This window comes from Callorhinus ursinus, unplaced genomic scaffold, assembly GCF_003265705.2.
Source record: "Callorhinus ursinus isolate GAN/ISIS: 27379988/994484 unplaced genomic scaffold, GSC_fseal_2.0 scaffold4, whole genome shotgun sequence".
Classification (NCBI taxonomy): domain Eukaryota; kingdom Metazoa; phylum Chordata; class Mammalia; order Carnivora; family Otariidae; genus Callorhinus; species Callorhinus ursinus.
In genome coordinates, this window is record NW_027397066.1 from 31,732,187 (window position 1) to 31,748,648 (window position 16,462).

The 16,462-nt window shown below is 39.7% G+C and overlaps 1 pseudogene; it reads right to left on the reverse strand.

Annotated features, from left to right (window-relative positions):
- Positions 1-15,517: 15,517 nt before the first annotated feature.
- Positions 15,518-15,953, reverse strand: LOC112835968 (cytochrome c oxidase subunit 8A, mitochondrial pseudogene; annotated as a pseudogene).
- Between the last annotated feature and the right edge of the window lie 509 nt (positions 15,954-16,462).

Consider the following 16,462-nt stretch of genomic DNA (forward strand, 5'->3'; position numbering starts at 1 on the left):
GGGGGCCCCCGGCTGGCTCAGTCGGAAGAGCATGCAATGCTTGATCTCAGGGTCATGAGCTCAAGCCCCACGTTGGGTATAGAGATGACTTAAACAAATAACATTAAAAAAAAAAAGAAGAAGAAGAAGAAGATGAAGAAGAAGATGTTAGAGGCAATCTTGTCTGATGCTTACACTTTACAAATAAGGAAACTGACACTCCACAGGACGGGGTTCCTGTTCCAAACATGGCCGCCCCTTTTCCGGTTCTGAGGGGGTAGGACCACACCCTTCGGGAAGTATTTCCATGCTTCTCCTAGCATAGCTCTAAGTAGACCAAAAGTCTCCATGTGGACATCTGACGACCATTCCAAAAGGAACAGAAACTTAAGTCCAGAACGTCTGAATAACCAGAGTAAGGAAGGGCCAAACTCCGATGTCATCTACTTCAAAGGGAGTAGAACAATCTAGGGTGTGCCCCTTCCTACCCGCCCCAGGGGAAGCTAAAGATGTTGCCTGGTCCTGGGAGCTAGTGTAGCAATGCAAACACGACATGTAAAATCACAGCAAGGGAGGCCCAAAAAGCCAACACCTGCATCTTAAAGCCACTTTCACAGACAGCAGTGACATGTAGCCCAATTAAGCAGAGAATTTCAAAGCCCTGCACTTTAAGTGAGTAGTAGCTGAAATGAGGAGGGAAAGGACAAGTCAGTGCTTGAAAGCTTGCCTTTAGCTTTATTATCAAGCTAGACTAGGAAGGGATTGCCATTTTTCAAATGTGTTTAGAAAGCCCTGGATTGGATAACTATTATGCCTTGCCTTGTCCTTGAAAACGCAAAAATAGAAAAGGAAGAAATTATCTCAAGGAAATAAGCCAGGAAAACCAAGACTAGGTGGAGGTGTGAGCCACAAATCATCAGCATGGATGCTTATAAACATTTACTGTATGACAGTACTTGACAAGCACTATTAAGAGCAGCGAAGTCAACATGGTTCCAATCTCTCTCCAGGAGAGAGAAATAATAATAGAGCAAGAGAAAAGGAATATAACTGGTTAATCAGCATTTTTATTTTCTAAAAGAGGCAGTTTAAATGACCCTAATGCTTTTAACCTTAATTTTGGTCACTTCATTATGTTATTAGGGAACACCAAAACACAGAGTACTACAGTTAATAGATCATACATAAAAAAGAGAGGGACACTGGGTAGGTCAATGACTTGGCCTTGCCTGAATTAGCTTTAATTGATTCACTTAACATCTTCAAGCTTTCTGGGCTATTTTGTAAATAAGTATGATTAAAGACAAGGTGCTACATAAATGTTCAAAAACGAAAGTACGTATGTGTATAAATCTATATGTATATACACACACATATATTGAATATGTGCATGCATATATCTATTTCATACGTGTGTATGTACATACATAAATATATATATTGAATACACTGTGACCACTTGACACATTTGGGTACTGAGCCTGCTGTCCAGCTAAGTCAGTCAGTTCCCTGGGCTCTCAAAGTATAAATTCTGAGCCATCTCAGGGCACATGCACTGTTTGCTCAATCTGTAAACACGTAATTATTGAACTTGCCTTCTAAAGTAACACCACACCCTGGATATGATGCAAAACCCAGCATTACAAGATAAGCTCTGTCTCAAGTTTCTGCTCGTTATAGTGCCTAAAGTATTTGCTCATAAGCTCAGGGACTGAAGCAGAAGTAAACAGTCAGGCCAGTATTATAGGGACACCTGCGTTACAAAACCGACTTTCTGATATTGTGAAAGCAATGAATGAAGTTCAGCAGGACTCCTTAAGAATGCCGATTCATCCCACATCACGTTGGTCAAACAGGACTTCGGCCTTATCCCCTCCCTCCCTCACCCGCCCAGGTCAGACTACTCTCCTCTGGTATCAGATCTCAGCGCCAGGTGGTGGGGCTCGGCTGCCACACCTCACCCCCGGGTCTGTCTTCTGTCCTCACCTCACTCAGCTGCATTAGCCCAGCTTGCCCTCCGTATGCCCGGCTCTCAGGTCTGGAACAAGCCTATGCACAGTACAGTTAACATGCCTGGACTAATGATTCTTTTTATCTTTAAAACTCTACAACTCTGCACACTGCCTTTGTGAATCCTTCTCTAATTAGACAGAATACAGTGCTCTGGACCAGAAGCTCTGGCACAACTTTGCACTGTAGTTAGGTATGATTTTTGATATAATCCTCTCCCTGCCGAGATGTGACACAGCTGAGTGATTAATAGTGAGAACTTGGAAGTCAGATGACCAGGGTTGGAATTCTGAATCCATCGCGCACTGACTATGCCTCAGGTTCTTAACCTGTGACAGGTAGGTAGATAGGGAACCAAAGAGCTTACAGTAGTGCCTGGTGTGCAGTAAATGCTCTTTAAGCACAATAAATGTGATAACGGGCCACAGCTCCTTTCTGCCTCGGTGTTCACGACACAACGGGAAGTGACGGGGCTGCCTCCGTGATGAACTGTCAAGGACGTGCCTGAAATGGCCACAGCTGCATCAGTCCCCCTTGGAGGGACCTGGCCTCGTGTGACCATCTGTTCACAATTTCAGGGGAAGGGGAAATCCACATTTTTGGATTTCAAATTATTGGGGGACATTTCTTTTTAAGATTTTTATTTTTAAGTTATCTCTACACGCAACGTGGGGCTCAAATTCACAACTCTGACCGAGATCGAGAGTCTCGTACTCCACTGACTGAGCCAGCCAGGTGCCCACCCCTTATTGGGATACACTTTAAAACTTAATGTTTGAGCCAAAGAAAACCTGTCTGGAGGCAGATTTAGCCCTCACGTCACCATTTTGTGACCCCTGACATTTATGAATCTATAATGGTGTGTGAGTGTAGTGTGTTCATGCCCTTCCATTTTTCAGTTTATTTTCTATACATCTTCCTCAATTCAATATCCTAGAGGCAGTAGAAAGCATGCAGAAGGTATTCAGTTAAGTCCAGCTGATCAGTGAAGGTTTGTTAATAACGAGACACCAGTGGAGCATTCCTGAAATAAAAGAATGGGTAACTTCGTGTCACCCACATCTAATGCCCTCTCTTAAAGTGCATCTTTGGGTCACAAACCAAGCCCTGGAAATACAAATATGAACCAGGTGTAGTCCCTGATCTTGAAGAACATACAGATTTGTGGGGGACAAAGAAATGCAGACAACCGTAATGTTTACAAAACACCTAGACATGTGTTATATTATTTACATCACAAAAACCCAATGCAGTAGGTACAGCAAGTGATTCTTATACCCAATGTACAGAAGAGAAATTGAGGCTCAGAGAAACAAGAGCCCAGTTCTGCTGTCTACAAACCCGGGACTGTTTCTGCCGCAGTCTGATGTTCTAGCATAACACCCATGTTTTCCCGCACTTGTAATGCTGGAGAAATCAGGCTCAGTAAGAAGGCTGATAGCCAGTGAGTTAGAAAGAGGCATTGATAGCATCTTGGAATGTGGGCTTTGAAAAGCACCTGTCAATGGTTGGTTAGGGAAATATTTTTCTTCTCATTAATTATAATTTCCCATCTACTGAAAAAGAATTTGAGGCCGCTTTCAACAAAGCACAATGCCATATATTTTTTAAAAAGATTAAAAGAACAAGGTAATGAAGGGAAATAGGTGAAATCACTGTTTTAAGGAAGTTGACGGTAAAAATAGATGGCACAAGGGGGCACAAATCTTCGCTCTGAGCTTCCTGCAAGACAAGACAAATTGGGAGTGACAAGGTTTTTGTTGTTTATAAAAGAAGGCAGACGAATTTTAAGTTTAGTGTATATTATCTCCACTTGTCTAATTTCTGAATCACATAGCAAAAATTGGTATTCTTATGGAAAAATTGATTTGAAAGTATAGCATTTTACCCAAAAGGGCAGATGTGTTATATTTATAAAATCTGTGGTTGATCAGAAAATTTGGAAATTTATAACCTACAGACTAGCATGTGATCGCCAATATTTAATAGTCTGGCATGTTCTGTAAGGGGAAATGAGAGAACTGGAATCCAGTTTAGAAGGATTATGTAGCAGAGGACTGGAACCGTAATTTGGGGAAGAGCATCCGTAAAGGGCGGCCCTCTTCATCAACAGCACACATTTCAAGTTTTTAACTGGGCAAACAATAGCCAAGTGAGTGCATCAAACACAAGACGCTCTTCCAAGGCCACGAAGACATTCCATCATTTGTTCACTCATTCAGCAAATAGTTACTGAATGCCCACAGAACAGGCATTTATGCACGTCCTTAGAGTTGGAGACAGAGCACCCAACAAATCAGGCAAAAATCAGTGCCTTCACCCTGCTCTCTGGAGGCAAGCAGTATGTTGCACAAATTAAAGACGGAGGCACACACTGTTCAGGAGGCCGCTGGAGTTCCCACAGCCACATGGTAATCCACATCAGTCGTCCTCAAAAGGCTGCCGCCCTGTGTTACCGAGAACCTTGAAACAGATGCTTGGCTTTTGTCACAAAACTATCTGGAGCGTAGGAGCAGCTAGGAAAGGGAGGAGCCTGACAAGAACAGGGCTGAAGCCTGGGTCCCACTTTCTGAAGTTTACAATAGATGGAGGGGCGGGCCTCCCTTCCTGCTGCAGAAATAGTCAACAAGCCCCTCCTTCAGTTTGACAAAATGGTCCTCTTCTAGAAAGAAGAAGAAAAGCTACAGCAGTTGTAGAAATTGTTAGACAAGGTACCAACAAAAGTAAATAAGGGTTTTTGAAACCCATACAGGCATTTATTTAACCAATATTTATTAAATCCTTACTACATATGTAAAAAGCACTGTGCTAGGTACTGGGAGTGGGGGGGCGGGAACATGGTTCTAGTCTTCAGGTGTCTTACATTCTAGAAAAAGTCCAACAGTGAACAGCTAATTAATTAATTAAAAGTAGAAAAACTACTAGGAAGAACTATTGGAAGCTGTAACAGCGAATAAGAACTAATCTCGTGCCAGAGATTCCAGAAACACTTTTACAAGATCCCACTCACCTTTTCTCTCTCTCCCTCCCTCCCCCCCTCCCCCTCATCTCTCAGCCACACACACACACACACACACACACACACACACACACACACACACACTGGTGCACACACTGATACACAGGTACACACACACAGGCATACATAGCTAGGATGTGATAAAGCATCTCTTGTCTTCCTCTCTCAAAGAGGCTTTCTTGGGGGCTGGAAAGGCTGAGATGCTATTCCTTCTGGTTTTTAGGCCAACAGGCTGCAACCCTAGTAAATCCCACGGCCAACCTTCCTACTCTGAGCTAAGATGCAGCCAGATCTAGAGGAAAAATAAATACTTAGACCGATTACACCTTCAAATGTCCTTAGCTCTTTGAGTTTATGGCTGTGCTTGCCCTCACTGATAGCTAATTAGAATGTACCAGCCTAGAACATGAACTTGCCAGAGAGTATAGTGTTCAAAATGAGAATGACAACTTTCCATTGGATTGTGGGCTGACCGATAGCAGCTCAGTGTCAGATATGAAGCCAAGCTAAACTGCATAAAAATAGAAGATGTAAAAGCTAAATTTGAAAAAATAAAATTTAGAGTCAATATATACTGAACTTTGATGGGCTATCAAATTATATTAATCAATAATGTCAAATTGGAAAAAAAGCATAAGAAAAACAGGTAAGAAACATTATTTTGGACAAAATGTTAAGTTAAGGCAGATTTTTAAACTTTTTACTTATATAAGTATCATGTGTGGTAGATAAAAATTAGAAAACACAAACAAGGATACAAAAGAAGGTAAAAATACAGCCATATAGGACTACATCAAAATGTATTTAACCAATTCTCTATTACTGGGCATTTGCGTTTTTTTCCTAATCTTTAACACAAATGCTTTAATGAACACCATTATATGTATATCTGTGCACACATCTCTCATTATTTTCTCCTGATAAACTCTCAGAAGTGGAATTTCTTGGTTGGACAGCATTCAGATGTTTAAGATCAGAATTGAAGCAATAGCCAAATTCAAAGTCACTTTAAATTCTTTTTTTAAGATGCTTACAACACTTTCAAACTTAGAAAGCATCAAAAATTTGATATTAACAGTCTTTATTTCCATATCAAAGTCAATAATAATATTGCATATATATAATTTCAAGACTCTGACATTTCTTAAAACCTCACCAAATACTAACAGACAGCAGTACCATATGGTTATAGACACTTGTCAAACAGCAAGCCTGTTTTCCATTGTAATACAACAAATATGTTAACTGACTGTTGCATTTCTGGATTTAAAATACTGAACAGAAAACCAATCACACCAAACATATATAATATTTGTATACATACGCAATTGCATTACACATCACAGCAGAAGGATCCTGGACTGAAACAGTTTTTTCTTTGTTGACTATGGGCAAAGTGATAATCTCTCTGGGTCTTAGTTCTGAGATGAAAGACACAAGAGCCAGGGTTTCCAGATTTTTTTATTTAATAGACCAATTAAACTAAAAAAAACCCTACAAGCACATAATTCATAAATAACCTTAAAACAGGAGGGAGACATAATCTCTGAATAAGAAAGCATCATTTAAACCAAATGCATCTAGCTGATTTTTTTTTAATCTGCTCTATTGCTCATATTTTTCTCATTTTGCCTTGGAGTATGAAGACTTGCACTAGTTCACAGACTTTTTTTTTTTTTTTTTAGAGAGACAGAGAGAGCACAAATGGGAGGGGCAGGGAGCCGGGAGAGAATCTCAAGCAGACTCTGCCCTAAGCGCAGAGCGCCTCGCAGGGCTGGATCTCAGGGCTCTGGGGTCAGGACCTGAGCCAAAACCAAAAGTCAGAGGCTTAACCGACTGTGCCACCCAGGTGCCTCTAGTTCACAGACTCTTGATTGAAAACAACTCCTCTAGATAACTCTTAAGTCCTTTCCAGTTCTAAAGCGCTGTGGTTTTGTGGATCTAAACTTTAAGTTAGGCTCTATGGAAAGAAGTAATAGTGAGGAATTTTAAAATCTGGTCTCCCATATTTCTTTGAGGCTGCCAATGAGTGGATTCCAGAAAGGGGATGTGAGCATTGTACGATCCAACAGCCACTTGCTAAGGGCCTCCAATAGCCAGGCATTGGGATAGGCAAGGCTCGTATAGAGACACAAAACACAGCTTCTGCCTTCAGTAGGTTCTCACCTAGAGGGAAACAGGATACGAAAACAAGAGCAGTAGGGTAGTAATGTAATACAGGGGGTATGCCTGGGGACATGGAGCCTTTAGGAGCAACGCCCTGCCCAGACTGGAGTGCGGCTGGCTAGTGGGCTGGATCTTCTGGAGGAGGTGACATTTAAACTGAGTCTCAAAGAACAGAACAAATGTTAGGTAGCTGAGGATGTCTTTAGAGGCAAGTGAGCAACCTGGGTGCAGCTAAGATGTAACAGGAATCACGGAGAATCCTCGGAATCCACATCCTAGGACGTTCCGATGAGGGCAGAGTCTGTGAGTTGGATTGCTGAAGACACGGGACGGGGAGGCAGATGGCCAAATTTAGGAGAACCTGCAGTGCTATACTCAGGAGTTGAATTTTTTTTTTAAGATTTTTTATTCACTTATTTGAGAGAGAGAATGCAAGCATGAGCAGAAAAGGGGCAGAGGGAGAGGGACAAGCTGACTCCCCACTGAGCACAGAGCCCAACATGGGGCTCCATCCCAGGACCCTGAGATCAAGATCTGAGCTGAAGTCAGACGTTTAACCGACTGAGCCACCCAGGCGCCCCAAGGAGTTTAGACTTGATCTGCAACACATGGGACATCACCGAAATATTTTAATCCAAGGAGGTCACTGGGGCATGTCTTAACTACTTCTTCTCCCAACTCAAATTTTGAAGTTAGAGCTGTACAGTTGAAAAGAACCTCAAGGGGAAGAATTCTCATGCTACCTTTATTTTTTTTTTAAGAATGAAGATCATTCTTAAGTATAGGTAGTATAGGCTTGTTAAAACAAATTCAAACAGTATAGAAGTGCACAAAACAAAAGAGGAAAATTTCAAGACTTCCCTCCCTCATCCTTTCAACCAAATCCTACTCCCTAGGGTTAATCACTATTTTGAGTTTCATGTGCATACATGTATTTATTTTCTGAATATATACAAAAGCATTTATATGTAAGAGATATTTTTGTGAGCTCTCTAATAGAGAATGCATTGGGCTACATATATTGGTCTGCGATATGCCTTTCTCGCTTAATATATTGTCAGTACAGATCAAGTGCAACCTTTTGGACTGTATAGTATTCCACTGTATGGCCTGGTTATGTCCCAGAGGTATTTAACCATTTCCCTGTTGGTGATCTTTTAGGTAGTTCCCAATTTTCTAGTCATTGCTGCAGTGAACATCCTTGACTATGTGCATATGTATGTGCGTTTTCCTAAAGGATAATTTCTTAGGATGGAATTGCTAGGTTGAAGGATCTAGGCATTTAAAATTTTGAAAGGTACTGCCTAATTGTTCTCTCAAAAGCTGTTCCATTTTGCGCTCATCCTGAGTATACAAGAGTGCTCTTTTCCTCCCACAATGGCCAAGCTGGGTATTATCAAGCTTTTGAATCATTACCAATCTGATCAATAAAAGATGTTATCTCGTGGGGTGCCTGGGTGGCTGTCGGTTAAGTGTCAGACTCTTGATCTCAGCCCGGGTGTTGATCTCAGTGTCATGAGTTCAAGCCCCACATTGGCTCCACGCTGGGCACCAAGCCTACTTAAAAAAAGAAGAAGAAAAAAAAGATGCTATCTTGTCGTTGGCTCAATTGATTGTTAGTGAGTTTGACCATTTTTCATATATTTGTTGGCTAAATATATTTATTTTTGTCTGTGAATTTGTCACCGATTTTATTTGAAAGAACAGAAAAGCCATTAACTTCAATTTTATGTCCTAATTATTTCTCTAACCTACTCACGGCTTTTCATCACTGGGACTGTCACATCTCACGTGGAGCTCCGCACCACCCTTCTATCTGACACCCCCTAGCCCTGTGATACTCCCTTAATCCCATGTCTGCACTTCAGCCGGGAATCTTTTCATTTCAACATCCCCCAGCTGACACCCTTCTCAAGGCAACCCTTTGCTCCTGGGTAAAGGGCCAACCCTCCTTGACGCCTGCGCCCACCTGGAGCTGTCTGGTCTGCCCCGCCCACCTCTTCTGTTGGGCTAAGCCCCTCCTCCCCACTGGCTAGGCCACACCCGACACTCAGGTATTTTCTCTCCCCCTCAGCGACCTATGTAATTCTGTTTCTTCTGTGTGAACCCTCTCTCTCCCACCCCTCTCTTTGACTGAGTTCACTTCTACGCAGCTTAAAAATCACTTCCCTGACCTCCCAGCCCAAGTCATGCGCTACGGTTTCAGGGTTTCAGAGCATCCTGTACTTTTTCTTTTCCTTAGCGGTTATCCCAGATTTGCAGTTACGTAGCTCATTCATGTCTCTTCCACTCTGGCAGGTGAGCACCACGAAGAGAAAAAAGAGGATCTGTTCTGTTCTCTGAAATCCAAGTGCTCAAAACAGGGCTGACGGAGAGCAGGTGATCAATAAAGCTGTTGAAGGGAGGGAGGAAAAGGATGCTATTAGAAACGGTCCCTTAGGGTGCCTGGGTGGCTCAGCTGGTTAAGCGACTGCCTTCGGCTCAGGTCATGATCCTGGAGTCCCAGAATCGAGTCCCGCGTCGGGCTCCCTGCTCAGCAGGGAGTCTGCTTCTCCCTCTGACCCTCTTCCTTCTCGTGCTTTCTATCTCTCATTCTCTCTCTCTCTCTCAAATAAATAAATAAAATCTTTAAAAAAGAAAAGAAAAGGCCCCTTGCAGGCCTTTATTTTCCTCCACACTTCCCTTAAGATATGAGCACATACGAATTATGTCCTGGATACAGAAATTCGCTCTTTCAGGTCATTCCCATTATTTTTCAGGCACCTATTGTGAATGGACTTTTCCAGGAGCTGGGGGGACACCATAGTGAACGAAATAAACTAATTCTCCCCTTCAGCTTACCTTATAGAAGGACCAAACAGGTAGTAAACCTTCAGATAAGTAAATAGCATATTTAGACCATTTAAAGTGCTGTGAGAAAACTGAAGCAGGGGAAGTTGGATAGGACAGTTAGGTCTGGGAGACCAAAACAAGAGGGGGTGTGAGTACTCTCATGAGTTTAAAATAAAATTGAGAAACACCAAAGAAACAGATGGGGCTGACGGCGCCTGCCTTGTGAGAGAGCCACCTGGAGCAGCCTGGAGGCTGGCTTGCAGTAGCTCCTCTGGAGCCCTGATGCCTCCATGTCTTCCTCAAGAACTTCCTACCTTTCAGTGTTAGTCTACCCCCCAGAACCCTCCCTTCCTCCTTGGCAAAGTTGGTGGATCCTTCTTCCAGGTCCCTATGACCTTTTGATCATCTCTGTACTGTATCACTTATCTCCCTGTCCTGAAACGATCTATCTTCAGGTGCCTCTGCCCACCAGAACACAGGAATTCCTCAAGAGCAGGGACCCGACCCTGGCATCTGGGATCTGATCGTGTCCAGCCGCAGGTAATATAGGAAGTGTTCAAAGTATTTGATGAATGAGTGGATGAAAGAATGGATGAGGAATGAATGAAGAGAAACAGAGTGTACCTATGGGAACTGGAACCCCTTCAGTTCTCCAGAACTTCTCCATATTTGTGCATGCTTATCTTCAGCATTTCTGGATCCCAGGAATATTTTAATGGCCGGACAAGACATTCTTTAGAAGGAATCAAAATATTTGGGTAGGAATTCATTAGTGGGTTTCAAAATCGATTTAATAGCTCCTAAAAAGCATCTTTATAATTAACTAGAATGCATGAAAATATAACAAACCTTAAAAATAAAAATAGAAATAAAATAAATATAAGAAATAAATAAATAATAGAAAAGATAAAATAACAGAATGCACCAAAATAAATAAGGTTAAGTGGTTTTGTGACATGTGGCTCAGTTTTCCCAGAATAGCCCCAGTTTATTCCTATTGGATCAGCACAGTTATTACTTTCAAAAGCAATAATTTTCCTAATTTGTAGAATAAATTAAGTGGTCACCTTCATTATATATATATATGTATGTATATAACGGTTCTACTGGTTTATGATCACTGTGAACACGGATCAAAAAAAGCTTCAAAAAGGCTTTTCTGGAGAGGTTTAAACTTCTGAAACTCTAAAGAAGCATCACGAAGGAGAGGAGGTTAGGGAGAAGCAGAGGGAAGAAAAGAATACTGAAGCTCCCCTGGGTACCTTCCTCATCCTCACACTACCATGCTCAAGAGCCAGAACCATTCCATTTTACAAAACTGAGAACTAAAGCTCCCAGGGCTCAAACACCTTGCCCATGTTCATGTGCCATCAAGCCAGCGTTGAATTCTAGGTCAACACATGGTTGGGGGGGGAGGGTAAAAAAAGCATTTTGTTCTACACATAGGAAAGGGAAAGTTGGGGGGGTTGTTTTTGTATTTTTCCCACTTCTTGGAGACCACAGTTGTAGCCACATAAAAATTTAGGAGGTGATAATGGAGTACATCTTCCATGCTAGTATTATAAGTTCTATAATTTAATACACATACTTTTATTTTAGAAGTATTTTGCATTTGGAACTACTTAGTATTTTTACTCAGATGGAAGTTCTTAATTATGGACTGAAAAAGTGGATAAATGTTCCGGAGTAATGAAATAAGCCCTGATAGGCAAAAGCACAGAAAATGAGCAATTCTTTGTAGAGTGGTGCATTATTAGCAAGAATGCAGGATCTAGAGACAGACAGGATAGGTCCAAATCCTAAGAGCTATGGGACTGTGGAGAGGTTTTTAAGTTTCTCTCTGTTTTAGTTTACTCATTTATAAAATGCCTACAACAGTAGCACCTACCTCATAGGGTTCTTGTAAAGATTAAACAAGAGAAATCACATATAGCTCTGAACATGCTTCCTGGAGTGTGGTAAATGTTCAGAAATGTCAGCTTTAAGTTAAAAGGATGAAAATAAAGACTATTGAAGCTAATGATACTCGCTTTTTACTTTTTACTTTCCATTGGCATACACCCCCACCTTCAAATGTCTTCCTCTAGATTTTCTGACATTTCTGAAATAAACTCCCACCATGATGTATTGTTTCTTTTAGAGATAGCTGGACTCGATTTGCTAGTATTTTGCTAAGGATTTCCATGTCTATCTTCATGGGTCATATTGGTCTCATGTTGTTGTTTCTTTTTTTCTCTCTTGTAACTCACTCTCAGATTTTCGTATTAAAGTGATGCTGGCCTCATGAAATGAGTTGGAAAGTATTCCATTCTCCCATTTTCTGAAAGAGTTTGTGAAATGTTGGTGTGTTTCTTAAACATTTGATAGAATTCAAAGTGAAACCTTCTGGGCCTAAAGTTTTCTTTGTGGGAGATTTTTAAATTTACATATTTAATTTCTTTATGAGATACAGGGCTTATTCAGGTTTTCTACTTCTTCAGTCATATTTGGCAAATTGTATCTTCTAAGGATAATGCCCATTCATCTAAGTTGTTGCATTTATTGACAACAAAATACTCATAATATTCATTTATTATCCTTGTAATGTTGGTAGCATCGGTCATGTGTAACTGATATTGATCATTTGTGTCTTCTCCCTTTTTTTCCTTAATGCATCTAGCTAGGGGTTTATAAATTTTGTTGAAATTCTCCAACTAGCTTTTGGTTTCAATGATTTTCTCCATTATTTTTGTTTTATATGTCATTGATTTCTGCTTTTATCTTTGTTATTTTCTCCCTTCCATTTTTTTAGGTTTAATTTGTTCTTCTTTTCTTGCCTTTTTAAAAAAATTTTTTTTAATGTAAATTCAATTAGCCAATATATATTCTTTTCTTGCTTTTTAGGATAGAATCTGAAATTATTGATTTTAGACCTTTCTTGTTTTCTAATATTAACATTTAATGCTATACATTTCCTTTGAGACACTGTTTTAACTGCACCTCATAAATTTTGATATGTTTTCATTTCATTCAGTTCAAAATATTTTTTAAGTTCCCTTATGATTTCTTCTCTGGCCCATGTGCCATTTAGAAGTGTGCTATTGACTCCTAGATACTTGGAGTTTTCCCAAATAGCTGTTGCTGATTTCTAATTTAATTTCACTATGGTCAGAGGACAAACCCTGTGATTTCAATACTTTTAAATTTGTTAGAACTTGTTTTATGACTAACATATGGTCTCTCTTGATTAACATTCCAGGTGAACTTTTAAAAAAATGTGTAATTTTGCTGTTGTTGGGTAGAGTATTCTATGAATGCCAATTAGGTACAGTTGATTGATAGTATCATTCAAGTCTTCAATATTCTTGCTGATTTTGCCTTCTTTCTTTATTGATTATAAGTGAAAAGTGTTGAATACTCCAACTGTCACTGCAGATTTTTAAATTTCCTTTCAATTCAGGTTGGGTTTTTGTTGTTTTGTTTTTTTTTAATTTCACATATACGTTTACCTAATCCTCACAAAATACCCATGAAATATGTGTGATTATTTTTATTGTACAAGGGAGTAAACTTTCACTCACAGATTAAATGATTTTCCCAGTGCCACACAACTGATTCACTTCAGAGAATTTAAGTGATTCCCAAAACCCTGACTCATTTCGTCAGGTTTTGCTTCATGTATTTTGAAGCTCTGTTACATTTAGGATTGTCATATCTCCCCAATAAATTGAATATTTTATCATTATTCCTAGTTTATTCCTTTTTATTATTGCATGCTTTATCTGATACTAATATAGCCACTCCAGCTTTCTTACAATTTATGTTTGCATAGTATATCTTTTTCCCTCCTTTTAGTTTTAACCTATCCTGTCTATATATTTGAAGTGGTTTGTTCCTACACAGCATATAATAGAATCTTAATTTTTTATCTTGTCTGGCAATCTCTGACTTTTAATTGGAGTCTTTAGACCATTTACATTTAATATAATCATCAATATGGTTGAGTTTAAGTCTACCATTTACTATTAGTTTTCATTTTGTCTCATCTTTTCTTGTTACTTTTATCTTCTTTTCCTGCTTCTTTTAAGTTAATTGGTACTGCTTAATATTCCATTTTATCTCCACTGTTGGTGAGATATATTTTATTATTTTAGTGATTGCTCTACACTTTGCAATATGCATCTTAACTCATAATTTACATTCAAATAGTATTATACGACTTCATGTATAACATAAAGTCTTTAGCACTCTAGACTTCCTCTGCTCTCATTCTGTCCTTCAAGCTATTGTCATACATATTGCTTTTATGCATTTGATAAATCTCAAAAATACATTGTTATTATTTTTGCTTTATATTGTTGACTAACTTTTAAAGAAATTTAAAAATGAGGAAACAAATCTTTTCTATTTGTCCACATATTTACCATTTCTGGTATTCCAAGTTTCCATCTGTTGTCATTTTGCTTTTGCCTGAATAATTTTAACATTTCTTTTAGTATATATATGCTGGCAACAAAGTTCCCCAAGTTTTGTTTGTCTGATAATGTTTTTATTTCACCTTTGGTTTTTGTTTTTTGGCTTTTTTGTTTTTAAGATTTATTTATTTGAGAGAGAGTGTGTATGTGTGTATATGAACAGGGGGTAGGGCAGAGGGAGAGAAAGAGAGAGAATCTCAAGCAGACTCCCTGCTGAGTGCAGAGCTGGACGTGTGGCTTGATCTCATGACCCTGAGGTCATGACCTGAGCTGAAACCAAGCTTCCGACACTCAACCGATGAGCCACCCAGTCACCCTTAGTTCACTTTTGTTTTTGAAAACTATTTCCATTGGATATTGGATTCCAAGTTGACTCTTCTCTCTCAGCACTCTAAAGGTGTTATTTAATTGTCTTCCGGCTTGCTAAATTTCTGAGGTGAAGTCTGTAATCATTTTTATGTCTATTTCTCTGTACTTAATGTGTGTTTTTCTCTGACTGCCTTTAAGATTTTTCTCTTCAACACTCATTTTCAGATATTTGATTATTATGTGGCTTGGTTTTTTTCATGAGTTTTTAAGTTTCTCAGATTTATGAAGTATAGTTTTCAGTGAATTTTGAAGTGTTTTGGCCATTATTTCTTCAAATATTTTTCTGTCCTCTCTTCCTTCCTTTCCCAATTATGGTAGATCATTTGATATTATCTCACCAATCAGTAAGCCTCCTTTCATCTATTTTTTTTTTCAGTCTTTTTTCTCTCTGTGGTTCATCTTGGATCAATTTAATTGCTATGTTTATACATTGACTAATCTTTTCTTCTGCAGTGCCTAATCCGATGTTAATCTTATCCACTAAAAGCTTCAGTCCAGATAATTGCATTTTTTTAATCTCTAGAAGTCACAGTTGGTTTTTTATATCCTTCATTTTTCTTCTGATTATTTTTTTGTTTTCCTTTAAATACTTATACATAATAATAAAATTTGTCTTAACATCGTGTGTGCTAATTCCATTATTTTGTCATTTCTAGGTCTGTTTCTCTTTTTTTTTTCTTCAAGGTTTAAATAGACTTTATTGTTACAAGGAGGGCCCTACCGAGTAGGGCCTTATAAACCAGTATATGTGGTCCCAGGATGTCACCATGGAGAAATGGAGAGGTCATGACTGCAGAAGAGGTCATTGTAATTAAAGGACATGATCCCGGGAAGACCGGCCAGGGATGCAGCAGACATGATCAGAAGAGGCCAGGGGTGGTCAGGTCACATGGTGAGGGGCAGGACAGCCCCCTTCACTCCCGATTCTTGTAGCTCTCCAGATGTGACAGGACTCAGCCCGATGGCAGGAGGATACACAGGAAGCAGGAGGTGAGCCCAACAGCAACATCCATGGTCCCGAGCTCCTCCCGCGGAGGCTTGGAATGGATCTGGGCACGCTGCACCCGGAGCCTCCGGGTGAGCCCCGTCAGGCTCCTGAGTAGCTGTGCCGTCGACAAAGACATGACCGCTTGAATGCTGACAGTTGCCAGCTACTGCCCAAGGCTGGGAAGTCAAAATGGCTTCTAGGTCTGTTTCTCTTAACTGATTCTTCTTCTTCTTGCATTTTTTTCTTGCTTTTAAGCATGTCCAGTGATTTTTTTATTTGATGCTGACATTGTTATTGTTACATTATTAAGTGTCTGTACTGTGTTGTCTTCCTTTAAAGAGCATTGGGCTTTGTTTGGACAGGCAGTGACGTTAACTGTTCCATCAGTTTGATTCCTTTGAGACCTGTCTTTAAGCTTTACTGGAGAGAGATGAGAGCTGTGCTATCCATTATGGTAGTCACTAGCTGTATATGGCTATTAAAGTGTGACTAATCTGAATTAAGATGTGCTATAGTTATAAAATACACAACAGATTTTGAAGACTTAGTATGAGAAAAAGAACACAAACTTCCTCATTAATAATTTTTATATTGGTTACATGTCGAATTGATAATAGTTTGGATGTATAGGGTTAAGTAAAAGAT